This window comes from Myotis myotis, unplaced genomic scaffold (genome assembly GCF_014108235.1).
Source record: "Myotis myotis isolate mMyoMyo1 unplaced genomic scaffold, mMyoMyo1.p scaffold_m19_p_2, whole genome shotgun sequence".
Lineage (NCBI taxonomy): Eukaryota > Metazoa > Chordata > Mammalia > Chiroptera > Vespertilionidae > Myotis > Myotis myotis.
This window is the reverse complement of record NW_023416324.1, coordinates 198,548,627-198,565,918: the sequence shown is the minus strand read 5'-3', so window position 1 is coordinate 198,565,918 and position 17,292 is coordinate 198,548,627. Positions and strand designations below refer to the sequence as shown.

General features: G+C 38.3%; 1 non-coding gene across 1 annotated transcript; it reads right to left on the bottom strand.

Annotated features, from left to right (window-relative positions):
• Positions 1-12,356: 12,356 nt before the first annotated feature.
• LOC118677984 lies at positions 12,357-12,491 on the bottom strand. Its single transcript, XR_004974681.1, has one exon. It is a non-coding gene; the product is annotated as a small nucleolar RNA SNORA42/SNORA80 family (small nucleolar RNA).
• Positions 12,492-17,292: the final 4,801 nt, after the last annotated feature.

Genomic DNA, 17,292 nt, shown 5'->3' with positions numbered 1-17,292 from the left:
CAGGTCCAAGAAGTTCATTGCAAATAAAAGCAAAGTTCTCACCTACACGACTTAAAAACTTCGAGCCTGGCCCTGGGTGGTGGGGCTCAGTTGGTTAAGCTTCTTTCCATTGTATGGAAAGTTAATGATATGCACATGGAAATGATTAGGGGTGAAGTGGACTGTTGTCCTTAATTTACTGTGAAATTAAAATAAAATTGAGTTAATAATTAGATAGGGGGTGAGTAGAGCGATAGATATGTGATAAAGCACGTAGGATAAAAAGCAAACTGTAGAATCTCAACTGTAGATATTTGAAGGGTATCCTGTGAAACTCTTTCAACTTTTTGTATGCTTGAAGTTTTTCATAATAAAATGTTGGGGAAATGCAATGACTGATTAACCAGCATAAAAGTGTATCACCTCTTATGCTTGGATGAGGGCAAAGGCCAAGAAGTTTTCTGGAAGAGATAGATTATGTCTCCTTGGGTATTGAGAAGAAAGGGCACAGGAAGTGAAACAGATGAGGGTTCAAATTCCAGATCTTTTACTTACTTGAGCAAATAAATTAGATAATTGCTTAAGCTCTTGGAGCCACAGTTTCCTTATATTTAAATGGAGATCATACACTCTATTTCATAGGGTTGTTGAGTGGATTAAATTAGATGATAAAAAGAGATGTTAACTGCCTCCTGAAGGCTGATCTACCCACAGTCAAGCACTTTAGATTCCCTCTCTGTCTGTGAATAAGCCAAATATGGGCCTCTCCCAAAACTCTCTCAATCATAATTAACCCAATTGTCAGCCTCACTTTGAGCACAAGTGTTCCAGATAAACATATTGTTTTCTATATTTTTAAAAAATGTTTCTTTATTGATTTCAGAGAGAAAGGGAGAGGGAGAGGGAGATAGAAACATCAATGATGAGAGCGAGAATCTCTGATTGGCCACTTCCAGGCATGTGCCTTGATGGGAATTGAACAGTAACCTCTTAATTCATAGGTCAGCGCTCAATCACTGAATTATGCCAGCCGGGCTCTACTTTTTAAAAAAATAATATTTGGAATAGTAATTTCCAACCACCCATATCCCTGTACTTTCTACTTCAAAGAATAAAATGTCTGGCAAAGAAACGTGTTGTTTCTGTAAGTAGGGGCGCTGCTGTATTGAGAGAATTACATTATTTTGTGTAAATCTGGGCCTTGATGTAGTAATTATATGCTACACAAACAAAATTATGCACACATGAGAACCTGAGCCAGCTCTCACACATGTTTCTAGCCTAGATCAAGTCATCTGGACTGAGAAATCAGCATATCTGCTACCACCTGGTGGTAGTTGACCCAACTTCCAACTTAAAAAGTCTTGTACTTGAATAAATACCTTGATCAATACATGTCTCAATCTATAAATCTAAAACATGACACCAACTCAAAACACTTTGAGGACATTTTTAGTTTTGTCTTTTTTAGGAATCAGTCCAGTTGTTTCATTTACTATTCTTAACACAGTAAATCATTATCAAACGTAAGATCTTAAGGCTTTCATATGGTACTATTTCAACCTTATTTCCTATTCTCCCATTCACACACAGTGTGCATTATCTGCTTGCTGCATTTCACACTTAGTCTGTATTTCTCCCTGCAGCTGGGAATGTCCCCTCTCATGTCCATATCTGCATATACAAATTAAATACTCTAGTGCCACCTCCTCCACAAAATCTTTTCACTTTTCTGGGCCAGGCACACTCTTTTTCTCCTATAGCCATTCATTGTAACATCCAATCTTAGAGTAGATAGCAGTTTATATTACAGTCACATATACTTCATCCAGTTTCCAGGGAACCACAAAACATGGATGTGCCCACTGGTGTTACACAAAATTGTTTTTATGGTTCAAAAAATAACACTTATCATTTTCATAAATACATATTAAGAGGCAGTTTAGAATCAGCTCTTAGGCTGTGGTATCAAACAACCTGGGTTCATGCCCTGGCCAGGTGGCTCAGTTAGTTGGAACATTGTCCTGTACCCAAAAGGTTGTGGGTTTGAGTCCCTGTCAGATCACATACCTAGGTTGTAGGTTCAATTCTTGGTTGGGGGCACTTATTAATTTGTATAGGCCTGTTCATCACTGGTCAAAAGTTCATATATGGGCTATATAACTCATATATGTTGCTGCTAAAGACAAACTCTGATATAGGTAGGAATGGAGAACTATTAGCAATTTTGTGAACTTTGGCTCTTTTGGCACTAACATTTTTAAGGATAATTCTTGTGTGTTTTTTCTAAATGCCCTGCATTTTTATCAGTGGTACCATTATAACTGAAACTAAAAATGATGCCTGGAAATAGGATGTTGCCATAACAAAATTCTAAATCATATGACATTGGATTTAGGACTAGCCACTAGCACAGAACTTCAAGGAGACTGTAACTGGGGGCTGGATAGACAGTGAGGACATTGCTATTGAAGACTGAAGAAATGATTACCCATGTTATGTAGTGACAGAAAGTTGGGCAGTAGTCATACCTGCAGTAATATGGGAGACAGGATATATTCTTCATGAAATTGTATGTAGCTAAGAACATTTCCAGGCAGAATTTTGAAAGTGTTACTGGAAAACCCCCAGTTGGGCTCAGGCTGCCTGTTGCTGTGTCCAATAACGAAGGCAGGGTTGAATCATATAAGGCATTTGTTGAGAAGGCTAGCCAACCAAGAAGACAGGGTACTTACAAACATTCAAATCCTGTCTTCCCAGCAAGGTGCAGGGAACAGGATTATAAAGCTAGGGTGCTATGTGCAGCCCTGGGGGTCCCCAGATGTTAGTTATTGTAGTCCTCAGGTAATAAGATGATGTTGATGAGATGATGTTTTGACTCCTGGTGGGTTGGCCTGACCATGCGTATGGGTTCCGCTTGCTGGATTCACAGCTGAGTCACCTCCTCAATTGCTTTGCACAAGCCTTGAAAAGGAAACTTAAGAAAAACTTAACCCCCTATTCACATAAGTATATGTGTTCTAAGATTTAAAATAATATGATTATTTTTCAGGTTAATTCAGGTGCTCTAGCTATCAAAAGTGCCAAATGTATTTTTTGACTGTGGGTGGTAAAATTAAAACTGAGGAGTTGATTAAAGACTTGTTCATTTTCATGTTGAATATAGAGGAAGCATTTCCAACCCCAGAATTACTAGTTTGGGAAATAAAACTTTTTGTCATTCCCAAAACTTCCAGTTTACAAAATATATTCAAAGTAAATTAAAACCTGGAGGCAATGCAAGGGCACTGCTAGTACAAACATAACCTCAGGGTCAAGATCAGTTCAGGGATTTGTAAGACCCTTTGTTGAGACTTCGGAAAAAAAATGTAGTGAAGTATTCTGTATGCCCTCTGAGCTAGACTATAGAACTTCTAAGAATTTTTAGGGCATATCTTATAAACTCTCTCAATGTAAAAATTTAGCCTCCAGGAATCATAAAGACACAATTCCTATACCCTATCCATGATACTTAAAGGACTTTGGAGAATCTTTGAGGTGCTTTTCTACAGCCCAAGGTAGAGAGAAGTCTGCCTGAAAGAAATGTGTAGGTGTCAGTTTCATCTAAGGGAGTAGTTTATAATTTGATGCATAGAAAACCCACAATATTTTTTAAAGAATTATTCAAGCTTGGGCTAAGAGGAAACAGACACAATTTAAAATTAAACAAGGCCCGTGAACCCCAAATTCCTATGGGTAGGAAGCAGGCTGGAAAAGCTACTTAACTCTGATTGTGGGCCATTTGTTACAGAAAAGGACTGGTAATTCAGAGGACAGAGGGAGGAGTCCAAGGACCAGTGGGGTCCAAGGGCCATGGAATTCACTCCCAGGATGCAAAACTTCCCTAATCAAAAAATATTCCCTGCCACTGGAGTCAGAAAAGGGCAACATGGGACCATCTGGATTTGAGAATTGCTATGGACTGGTGACTTCTAGGGGATACCTCATTGCTTCTTTTTTGAACTGGGGCATTTATTGCTGTTATTCTAGTCTATGTCATCATTGCGAGTGTGGAGTGTGGACAACAGAGACTTTGCCTTTTAGTTTAAAGGTCTCTGCACCATAGGAAGTGCACCCAAGGAGCCCCGACCACACCCTGGCCTGTTTTAGATGACAAGGCCACATCATCTTGGATTTTGAGCTTTGTCATATGGGATCAGACTTTTGGGGTTTTAGGGAAGGCTGAGCGTATTTTGCATGCACTCGGATCATGAACTGTTGGGGCCAGAGGGCACAGTGGTAGCTAGTCTCTAACGATGGTCTACAACCATTTCTTCCCTCCTTGGAGCATATGCTATTCCGTATTCCAAGTTGTGGAGCATTTTTCCGTTCCCTTGAATTTGGGCTAACTTTGGGCCTGGTTTTGACCAATAGACTGCAACAGAAATGATATTCTTAAGCTTCCACCCCAGGACTTAAGAACTCTGCAGTTTTCACTTCCTGCCTCTTGGAAACCAGCTGCCTTACTGTAGAAATCCCAAGATATGTGGAGAGGTCATTCAGAGGAACCAAGGCACTTAGAGCCTCAGCTGAGCCCCCAGGAATAGCCAGCACCACTGCCAGCCATGTGAGTGAGCCAACTCGGACTCCAGCCCAGTGGAGACCCTGATGATGTGGCCTTAGCTGCCATCACATGGACCGAAGAACCACCTAGCCAAACACAGTCAACCATCTAGCTGAACCCAGTTAGCCAAGAAAATCACTAAGATTTAAAAAGTTTTGGTCCAGCCAGTGTGGCTCAATGGTTGAGTGTTGACTTATGAACCAGGAGATCTCAGTCAGAGCCTATGCACAGGTTGCGGGCTCGATCCCCAGTGTGGGGTGTGCAAGAGGCAGCTGATCAATGATTCTCTCAAATCATTGATGTTTCTGTCTCTCTCCCTCTCCCTTCCTCTCTGAAATCAAATATATATGTATATATATACATATATATGTATATATATATATATATATATATATATATATATATATATATATATATATATATAATTTTTTTAATCCTCACCTGAGGATTTTTTTCCATTGATTTTGAGAGAGTGGAAGAGCAAGGGAAAGACAGAAATATTGATGTGAGAGAAACAAATCAATTGGTTGCCTCCTGCAGGAGCCCTGACCAGGGTCGGAGAGGAGCCTACAACCGAAGTACATGCCCTTGACCAAATCTAACTTGGGACCCTTCAGTCCACAGGCCGATGCTCTGTCCACTGAGCCAAACGGGCTAGGGCAATAAAAAATGTATTTTTAAAAAATTTGGTAGTTTCAGGCTTTTAAGTTTAGGGTGATGTATTCTGTAGTAATAGATAAATGAGAAATTTGTATTCTGATATTAGATCTTCAGTATACAATAGATGTGTGAAATTCAAACATGGTTATTGACATATAGATACTCATTTTTCTTTATTAAAATCCTACAGAAAATAGTGCCATAATTAGAAAATTTTAATGTAAAGAGAAAATATAGTAAAATAATTTTGTGACCTGCATCTCCTTAACTTGTTCTATAGTCAAAATATATAAAAAGTGCCCTGGCCAGGTGGTTCAATTAGCTGGAGCATCGTCCTGTACACCAAAAGGTTTCAGGTTCGATCCCAGTCAGGGTACGTACTGGAGGCAGCCAGTTGATATTTCTCTCTCACATCGATGTTTCCCTCTCTCTCCCTTCCTCTCTCTGTAAAATCAATAAAAACATAGACTCAGGTGAAGATTTTATAGATGAATGTACAAACTATTTATTAGATTTCAGTTATGTGATGTTTGCACTGTGATAGAATCAACACTGCATTTTCCCTAAGAGAATTTTGTTTTTAAAGAAGCATTAAATTGCTTTGTGTGTTTAAAGTGCTTGTTAACCATAGTTTGCATACTTTTTTATCATTCTGGGAATGTGGAGATGTGGCAATACCTGATTTATGAGCTGGGAAACTAGATTAGATGTTGAAATACTTAAGTCAAAATAAATGATGTGCCGGATTATTATCTAAATTCCAAGTCTGTGACACTTTAAAAAAAAAATCTTTCAGCTTTTTTACATTTCTTCAGTAAATAACCGAGAGAGTGCCTACCTACCCTGCTGCTCTCGAAGTGGAATGACTCGGGTCCTTCGTGTTCTCCGCGGGTCTGCTCACTAAGTAAAGCACAATGGAAATGCTCTGGGGGAATGGGATTCGACTCGTCTTGGCTTCTCCTCTGCTACCGCCCACCGGACATCTGAGAGGTCCTGGCCCAACCTTATCGGAGAGATGGGACACTTGAGAAGCTAAAGAGGCGGGGAAATAAGCACATGACCTGGCCCCAGGCCAGAATTTGTAAGCTGCATTTCCAGATGAGTCAGGCCTGGCTTGGGAAAACAGGACTGCCCGCAGGAAAATGCACTGAGAAAAAGCCAAAGGGAACGAAACTGTGGATCAAATCCAGGACTAAATTCACAGGACCGAGTCCAAGGGTCAGTGCCCATCTTACTTAACCTACCGACAGCATTTCCACCGCGGATCCCTCCTTCCTCCTTGAAGCGTTTACTTCACTTGGCCTCTAGGACAATACACCCTCTTGTCTTCTTCCTCCCTCACTGGTCACTGCTTGTGCTGGCTCAGGATAAAATTCTGGTATCTATCTGTCTTGTCCCCAGCTTCTCAATATCCAAGCGTCTTAGGGCTCAGGTCTTGGTCCTGTGTCTTCTCTCTCACTTACTCCCTGTAGTCTCATTTAGTTATGCTGTTTTAAGTACTTTCTGATAGGCCAGCAATTCCCAAGTATATCCCAAATCTCCAGTATAGACCTCTCCCTGGAACTTCAGATGTCCACAGCTGCCTCCTGCTTAAAACCCACCCTAGGATATCTAGCAGGCATCTCCACTGGATGTGTCCCAACTGAGAGCACTTGGTCTTCCCACCAAACTGAACTTCCCATGTCAGTGAATGCCAACTACTGTGCATCCTTCTGGTTGCTCGGGCCAAAACCTCAGAGTCATCCTGGGGCGATCTGTTTACTTCAGACATCACACTCAACTTCCTGAGCAAATCTTGTTGCCTCTCTGCTCACAATAGATCCAGAATCTGGCCACGTCTCACTACCTTCAAACCAGCATCATCGCTCCCCTGGGTTATTGCAACGACTTCCTACTCGGTCTCCCTGCTCCACCCTTTCCCCATCCAGTTTATTCCCAGCACAGCCTCCAGACGACATGGTTCACCTGTAAGAAAAGGCAAATCGGTTCTCTTTTCACATCCCTGGAATAATTCCCCATTTCATTCAACATTGCATTGGCATTCACAGCCTTGTGTGTCCTGAACCATCCATCAGCTTCGATTCTCTCTCCTACACCTCTCCTTCTAGATCTAGATCATTCTACTGCAGCCACGCAGCCTGCCTTGCTATTCCTGCATCTTTCCAGTTATTCCCTTGCCTCATTTCTTTGCACTTGCTGTTTCCTCTCTTTGAAAACCTCTTCCTCTAGATCAGTGGTTCTCAACCTTCCTAATGTTGCGACCCTTTAATACCTCATGTTGTGGTGACCCCCAACTGTAATTTTGCTACTGTTATGAATCAAAATGTAAATATCTGACATGCAGGATGTATTTTCATTGTTACAAATTGAACATAATTAAAGCATAGTGATTAATCACAAAAACAATATGTAATTATATATGTGTTTTCCGATGGTCTTAGGCGACCCCTGTGAAAGGGTCATTCGACCCCCAAAGGGGTCGCGACCCACAGGTTGAGAACCACTGCTCTCGATACTCCCATAAATTGTTCTCTTACCTCTTTTAAGTCCTTTCTCAAATACCCCTTTCTCGGTGTGGCTTTCCCCGATGGTCCTGTTCATAATTGCAAACCCCATTGCACCCCGATACTCTCTATTCTCTTTCAAGTTGTATTTTTCTCCACAGCATTCACCATCCTCTAGTATTCTGTGTAATTTACTTATTGCTTAACTCTCTGTCTCCCTCTGTGAGACAATAAGACTTACAAGGGTGGACATTTCATTTTTATTTCTTTTTCACTGATGTATACCCACCACCTAGAATAGTCTGATGTAGTACAGGTGCTCAATAAATATTTGTTAAATGAATGTCGATTCCATGTTACAGAAAGTTCTCCATCTCACTCTCCTCCTCAATAGCTAAATTGATCTCTCTATTTATTGCTTAAGAAAATATATGAGAACAAAATGTTCAAACTGAGAAAAATAAAATAAAATAAAAAGGTTCTGCCCTCAAACAAATTGGTTTTACTAGCTTATTAAATGCCAAGTTATTGCTGGAAATTTGGTGAGCTGAGCTGAAAATTGGTTTAAAAAATTTAAAATAGCCCGGCTGGTGTTGCTCAGAGTTAAGCATTGACCTGTGAAACAGGAGGTCACGGCTTGAATCCCTGTCACGGCACATGGCTAGGTTGCAGACTTGATCCCCAGTGTGGGACATGCACGAGGCAGCAGGTCAATGATTCACTCTCATCATTGGTGTTTTTATCTCTTTTGCCCTCTCCCTTCCTCTCTGAAATCAATAAAAAATATATTTAAAAAATAAAATAAAACCTATAACTGAAATTAAAACACAAACCCTATTATCTTAATCGGTCTCTTTTTTTGTACTAATTTTTCTTTTTTTATTAAAAACTTTGTGGTGATATTGGTCAACATGAGCATATAGGTTTCAGGTGTGGATTTCTATGTTATAAGATCTGTATATTGCTCCTGCTCACCACTCTAAGTCAAATCTTTTCCTATCACCATATATTAGGACGCCTCTCCTTCCCCCACCTCCTTCCCTCTGGCAACCACCACCCTGCTGTTTTAATCAGTCTTCATAATACTTTACATACATAAAAGCCTTTTTATTTAACAGTCCCAGCCTCTCCTCACTGAATAGCTTATTCGTGGCCTCACACTTTCTGTCTCCAGAGAGTTTTCGGAAAATAAGGACACAGAAATCCAAGAGAGCTTGACATTAACTTAGACTTTCTCTGAGTAAAACCTAATCTGGGCTTTTTATCAACTGTTAGCATCTTAATGGAAAGAGGTTTTGATATCAAGGCGTAAAGTGATGATGCAGTTAGAAGGCACTACATTTTAGCTCTTCATCTGGCTTTACTGAACAAGCGCTTGGTTGCCTGAGGTGACTGGGTCTGAAGCCTTCATTTGTCAACTTTGGAGCTCAAATGTCACTTTCAGGCACCCCTGGGCACAGAATCCAATTCTCAGCCCTGGCATCCAAATCAGTAAACACAACACTCCAGCAGGGAGCCCTCTGTGGGGCACTTGAAGTCCTAGGGGATGGAAGGAGGGCAGGTCTGGGTTTTTCTCAAGGAATATATCCACCTTTAGTGTCTAGACCTGTGTGTGTCTTGGAAAGAAGGTATCGGGGGGTGATGCACATTTACAGTGGCCTTTTTATTTCCTATTCCATGATTTTGGTAGATGTCTCCAATTGTCTAGAAAATAATAATTTAAAAAATGTATAACATCTGAACATTTGAATGTTTAGAAGACTTTTTTAAAGAATTTAAAATTTTATTTAAAATTGCAGTTTATATTCAATATTATTTCGTGTGAGTTTTAGGTATACAGCATAATGGTAGACAATCCTATACTGTACAAAGTGTTCCCCCCAATATTTCCAGTAACCACCTGGCACGATACATAGGTATTACATTATTGACTATATTCCCTCTGCTGTGCTCTACATCCCCATGACTTTTTGATTGCCCAAAGAGAAAGCATCTCTTTTCAAGTCAAATCACTTGTCTCAATAAAAATACAGGTGATTGTTAACAAAACAAGTAAGCATTGCTCTCTGCTCTCAGCTCCATTCACTATACCAGTTCCTTCATCTCCAGAGGCAGTCTCTGCTCTCAGACCTGTGCGCCATCTGTGGCGTGACCTGGCTGATCCCAATTTCTCCAACAAAAGCAGTGCTCTGTTTGTGGACCTTCTATTCTTTCCCATCAAAAATGACCTATTTTGCATTTCGTCCCATTGGCCTTCTAATTTTTCTTTCCAATGGTTAATACTTGTTTTGGGCTTACTGCATAACATCTCCCCAGTACACTTCAACTTGAACAAGGATCTTCTGGAGATACCACTGCACTTAACCTAAAGAAAAGTCCCTAGTGCAGAAGATTTGGGAGTCAAGAATGAATGTTATACAGAAAACAAACATTAGGTTTTTGGGAAAAAGGCTCCAGCTGGAGACCCAGCTGTATTATTCATTAACTCTATGGCCTTCAGCAAGTCACTTAAATTGTTCAAGCATCTGTTGCTACGCGCCCATCCTATTTGATGTGCTGGAAATAAAACTAACAGAATAATATGTTCACATAATGCTCTAGAGTTCTCTGCAAACCCACCACCATATTATTGCCTATGTGGATGGACTTAGGGGACAAAGCCCTTTTGGTGACCTTTAGATCACACTGTACGCTGCCTACGCCGCCGACATTTAGAGCTGTTCCTATGCACATGGATCAAAAAATAGATTTTGAATAACAAGTGATTGCCACAATCACAGAAGAACTATTATTAAAAACATCACTTTGATTAAAAATGTCAGTTTTGAGAAGCTTTTAATATCTTCCGCCAGTGCTAAACTGACATCAGTGACATTTCAATATTGGTTTCTAAAAGTTGGTTTTCGTTTATATCTTTATTTAACTGAGCTTTGCACACTGTCAATTTGCAGAAGACAATGGCTTTCAGTCATCATTTAGTTCACAAAGAAATTTGCTTGACAATTAACACATCAACCTCTACAGACTCTGAACAGCTGTAAATATTTTCCCAGTAGTTGAATACTCTGATGTTTTATCACCATATCCTACTTCTATGAGATTTTTTAAACTCATAAATTAAAACATGCATTTATTTTTACTATTTCAAAATCAGTTTACACTTCAAAATTAGGCCTTCTGTGATAAAATTGGTGTTTTGATGTCCAATTCAGAAGATTAAAGGATTCTCTATGAAACCAAGAATAAATAGCATTTACTCACTCAGCCAAAATCTATAGAGCATCTTTTCTTTACAATATTCTTTGCTTGACATTGGACATACATCAGTGAATAAGGTAGACAATCAGTTTCTATACTCCCAGAGCTTATGTTCTTCATTATCCAAAATAGAATCCTACATGAATGTGTAACGAAATGAACTCTTTGAACTCTTAGATGAGTATGTATGTCTGTATGTATGTAATATATGCATGTACATATATGTATGTGTACACATATATGTATATACACATATATCATACTTTTTGAAGCCAAGATAAAGTGTATTTTAAGATGAAGTGGAAAAGGAGAAATGGGCTGTCAGTTCTTCCCATGCTGTAAATATTGCCTTAGGGATTTACAAGACCATCAAAATTATTGAGTCATAACATTTTCTCCCCTCAATACTCCATTCCCCCATAATCTCTCAAACCTTAAAGCTGATACTCTCCCAGCATGATAACCACTCGGTTTTATGGGAGGGTCTGCTAGATGAAACACACTTCTGTTATTTAAGATACCACATCAGTTCCAGGCTCTTTGCTGAGCAGGCAATTTCCATCTAAGTTTTCAAGTTTATGTCCACCTCACCTTCCTGCGTTCTACCTATAGTTATTTCCATATCAATGTATTCTAATAAATAAACGTGAATTTATGTTCTTATCTCCAATTCTAACCTAGAAGCACAGGGTTTATGCCAACCTTCCCCTTTTGTGTATTTTTAATTTATTTCTGTGACAATGGTAGCATTTATTTACTTATTTGACTACACTGTAAGGTGAAAGAAAAAGAGAACTGGATATAAATAATAATAGAAATAGATATTAATAATAACTACATAATAATAGTATAATGTAAATATACTTTGTTTCTCACAGAAATATGTGTTCACAACGTAAAATTCTATATACATATACAGAGACTGAATGAATCATAATAAATTGTAGGTAATGGAAATAAAGAGGCAATTTGATACTTTTGAAAACAAATAAATGGCAGCAGCCTGACATGGGTACTGTTCAATTTTACCAAATTTCTCTTTGTGTAATTTTCAACCTGATTATAATAATCTCCAAACAATAGGCCTTTGAGGAATTGTTTTTAGGAACAGAATTATTTTGACCATGGCACACATTTTATCATGATACTGTGTCATGTATAATAATTAATCCATATGGTCGCTTAGGCCAGAAATAGGGATTTAATGTTGACAATGTTGGATTTGTTCATTTCTATAGTTACTAATGTCTGTATATTTAATCAGAGTACTTTATCTATGATAAATAAAAACTAAAAATGATCATAATTTTATGAAATCATTATGATCCTGAGGACTCATCTTTTTTTTTTCACACTGTACAACCCCCTTCAGTCTCACAGCCCACAGGGAAGGGGGCTGGGTAATAGTTTGAGACTACAATTTACTCTGGCATGGGTACACTGTGAGAGGCCCACAGGGAATGACCCACCATAATCCATCATCACACTATGAGGGCTCATCTTCTGAGCTGGGCTTCAGAATTCCTTAGTTGTGTGATTTAGGGCAAGTTGATGAACTGATAATCTTCACCTACAAAATGGATGTAAAAGAGTGTTAAAAGCAGTACAATGGTATATATGTGTGTGTGTATATATATATATATATGTATATATATATATATATACATATATATATATACACATATATACATATATATACATATATACACACACATACACACACACACACACATATATATAGTTTTTATGGCGTGAACATGTGCAATGATCAGAGTTATTTCTAACATGTGGGTCAAGTTGCAAAATAGAACTCATTTCTTTTATTTCTAACTTCCAGTGAAAGCAATGAACACTTCTTTTCGTGTCTTAAATAAATGCCTTCTGGTGACATATGTTTTCAGAGCAAAAACCTAAGGTGCCTACAGCTACTGGAAAAAAAGAGACTGTAGTGGGTTTTGTTTTTTTGTGTGTTTTTTTCCCTGGTTTTCTTTATCTTTTCCACCCAGAAGGCTAATGAGAAAACCGGGTCCTCATGCTTCATCATGCTTCCATTTCTGCACACTTTAGAATGACTTGCTATCACTTCTGGCCTTTCAAGCCCTAAGTCTATCCTGAAGATCTGACAAAGAGAGAACTAGAAATATTCTGAACCTGTGAATGGATTCTCTCAAGTTGTTTTTTTCCATTTCTTAGTCATCAGAGTGGAGATGATTGGACCAATTCCATGTTTTATTCTTTTGGCACTTAGCCCTATAATCCCAAAGTTCTGGGGAGAGTTTCTATTAATAGCACTTAGACATTGAATCTAATTCCTTTTGCTTGACATGGCAATTACTTCTACTTGTCCCCATCCCTCAGCTCACATGTCTGTTCTCCAACTGTGGCAAGATGGATAGCAAAAGATAATTTGCTATTTTAGGATTCAGTAAAATAGAGTTAACCTAAGAAATAATTGGGTACTAAGCAAAGTTTGCCTTTCACTTTTCTCGAATCAGTAAAGGGTTTCATGGGGTGAAAAATGTCCTTCATTCTATAACGCATATAATAGTTGGATGGTAATTCTTGACATATAGCCATTTGAGATGAATATACATTTTGTCTCTGAAAGTCTGATTTAACCCCTTGAAGTTCTCTAATTAAAACATATAGCAAACAGAGTTCTTGTCTGAAAATGACAGAAGTTGATCCTAGTTCTCTTAAGAGAGAAAAGTATTCATAAGAAATTTAGCAAATGATCATGGAGTCAATGGCAGGCTGGAGCTCAAGATTTGGAAAAAGAGTTAGGATAGTATGAGAGAATAAATAAGAACAAATAAAATGACAGTCTTTTGCAGGAACAATTTCAACAGGAAGCCAAAGGCTGTATTTACTCCATATTCAATGTACTAGGTAGAAGCATCTGATTAACTAAGGCTTTGCCATGCTCCTATACTTGTTATCTTGGATGGCAAGGAAGTGTTTAAAATATAGTTCTTAATAAATGCTGAATAGTGAATGAATGAATGAATGAATGAATGAATGAATGAATTTGTTGGATTTGTAATCATAAAAATTTTGCTTGAACCACTTCTAGATGTCAAAACCATATTCTAAATATCATTTTAGTTTCTAACACCTACAATGAGCTAATATAAATCATAGATCATTTTTTACTGTCCTCAATTCAGTGGGTCATTATATAGTAACTGATTCCATTTTATTTCAGTCCCTATTTATCTTCCTCCAGGAGAAAGCAGGCTTGACTGGGCTGATGATATTTCAAGTAGCCAGTATGTCATTTGTTAACTTAGTAGCATCTGATTTTCATTGTCCTCAAAGGTCTCTTGAAATTTCATGAGTGATGTGCATAAGAAGCAGGAGGAAAGCATTCAGAAGAGAGTTCTGATTGTATTGAAAGGGTTTGAAATAAAAATATATATAAGGAGGAAAAAGAAGTATCCTGGGTTGATTTTTTAAATAGGTGTTTTGCTGCATCTCAATGAGGGTCTGGGAGTAGATCATTATTTACAAGACACTCTTCTTCTGCCTAGATCAGACTTATTGTCCATTCAAGACCTAAATGCACTATTTTATATAGGGAGGTAAGATATATATATACCTGTCCTGAGCCTTAGCCACAGTGACCATTCCAGATGACTCTGCCCTGGGGAGATAAGACATTGTCTCATCTCTGGGTGAGCTCATCTAATCCCCAGGTATAAGTACTATCTCTATACCAATGACTTCTAACTTCTTATCCCCAGCCCTGACACACTCCAGAAATGCAGGCTCAAATTTCCAGCTGCTTAACTGAGATCTCCAAAAGTAGCACAGCCAAAGCAGAACTCTTGATTTCCCCCAAGTTGTCTCTTTCCAGAGCCTTCCCAATCTCATCAACTTTCTTAATCCCAAAAATGATTGATCCCTTTCTCTTCCCCACAATTACAGTTCAGCAGTAAAAACTGGGGTCTCTGACTAGAAAACACACCCCTTCCAGCTCGACCTAGTCTTTTCATCTCTGCAATGACCAGCCGCCCCATCTCTTGCCTGGACAACAACAGCAGCCATTTCACTGGCCTCCTTCTGGAGACCAATTCCAGCATGTACAGCAGGGCTGCATCTGGGAATGGCTGAAGGCATTTCCCCAAACCTGAATAGGATACATTAAATTGATAGTTGGCTGCCAGACAGCTCAGGGCATCTTAATCTACATGTTATTGCCTCCTACTGGCCAAACACTTAACAGCCATAGGCTAATTTCCCCATTCTGACAATGGACTCTGTACAAAACCCTCACCCTTTGATGTGTATATCTCTGCTTCCCCTCAGGACAAGTTGTGTTAATAAAAAGCATGGGGTCCTGGGGATGAGGAGAACCTAAGACCTTAGACTTTAAGACCTTAGAACTTAGCTCCTTTAGCTAAGCAACTCTGACCCCCAAAATGCCTTTCAAAATTACAGATCGTCTCCAGACTCTTTATTAGTCTCTGGACTCCTCTTATTTAACATCTACACACAGCCTTCTCCAGATTTCTGACCCCTTCTAGATGCCAATAATTTTGGGGACAAGAACCCCGGCAACCTCCTTTCATTTTTTCTTGCCCCCGCCCCTCCCCACATATATCTTTAATCCAGCAGCCAATGTTATCTTTTAAAAACGTGAACCAGATCATATCGCTTCTATGATTCACACCCTCCAGTGATCAACCATTGCACTTAAAATAAAATCAAACTCCTTTCCCTGGTTTGTAAGCTTTCTAGGTGGCTGGATGACAGGCCCAGAGCTGGTTTAACAAGGTCAGGTCTACCACTTGTTACATGTGAGCAATTTTAGATAAATTTCTCTATACATTGTTCCATCTCAAAAAATGAAGTTAATAATAACTTCTCTCTCATTAGGTATTGGGTTGCTATGAAATGTAATGAAGTTGTATAGGGCAAAGCTTAGCACAATCTCAAATATAATAAATACTTAATAAGCATAACTATTATTTTCATTAACAGGGTAAAATACCTGGACATTTTTATTTTAGTAAAAAGTAGCTTCTAATAAAAAGGTCAACTAGATAGTGTCATTTTTTGTTTTGAAAGATAGAATATATTTGCATATGAGAGTGTGTGACTAAAAAGAAGAAAATAAATTCTGAGGTTCAGATTTAAGGCTGGGTCCTATGGTCAATTGCCAGTTTTCCCCCCAATTTGGGACTCTATCAACCAAGAAAAAAATAATTCAATTAACTTCTATACAAAATTAGAATTTCACATTTTAAGTTATTTCTTAGGTATTCTTTCAATTGAACTATAATTTCATGCTATCAGGAAAAACAAAAACTTAAAAATAATTTTGCCATGATAAGCAGGAAAAAGTTATATAGTATTGCCTTGCCAATCAAAAAATATGGAGCCATAAAACTGAGAACTACATGTAGGGTGTGGAAACTTCATAGATAACAAGGGGTCTACCTTTCTGACTTAGTTTTAATAAAATACTAATTCCAGCAGGAAGGCTAAATATCTCTTCAGGTAAATTAAAATAACAAGCGCTAAAATATAACAAATTCCATGTTAAAGGATAACCAAATGAGGTCATCACAACAGTATGGTATTTTCAAAAGAAGAGACAAGTCCATCAGTAGAACATACTAGAGAGCCCAGAAATAGGCCCACATCATAGACAACTGGCCTTTGGTAAGTGGCCAACAGTAACACAATGGGGCAAAAATATATTTTCAACAAATGGTGCTGGAACAACTAGGCATCCACATGCAAAAAAAAAAAAAAAAAAAAAAAAAAAAAAAATCTAGACAAGACCTTACATCCTTTACAAAAAATTAACTCAAAAATGATTAAAGGCACACATGTAAAATGCAAAATTATAAAACCCCAAACAGATAACATAGGAGAAAACCTAGATAATCGTGGGTTTGGTGATAACTTCTTAGATACAACACCAAAGGCACAATTTGTAAATGTAAGAATTGATAATCTGTAATTTTTTTAAAAAAAAAACAAACCACAAAATTCCTGCTCAGTCAAAGACAATATTAAGGAAATGAAAATACAAGCCTCAAACTGGGGGGGAAAATAGCTTCAAAATAGATATATGATTAAAGACTGTTATCCAAAGTATACAAAGAACTCATAAAACTCACCAATAAGAAAACAAACACCCTGTCAAAAACGTTCCAAAGATCTTTACAGACACTTCACAGATGGCAAATAATCATATGAAAAGATACTCCAAATCTATGTCATCAGGGAAATGCACATTAAAACAACAATGACATGCCACTACACACCTATTAGAAT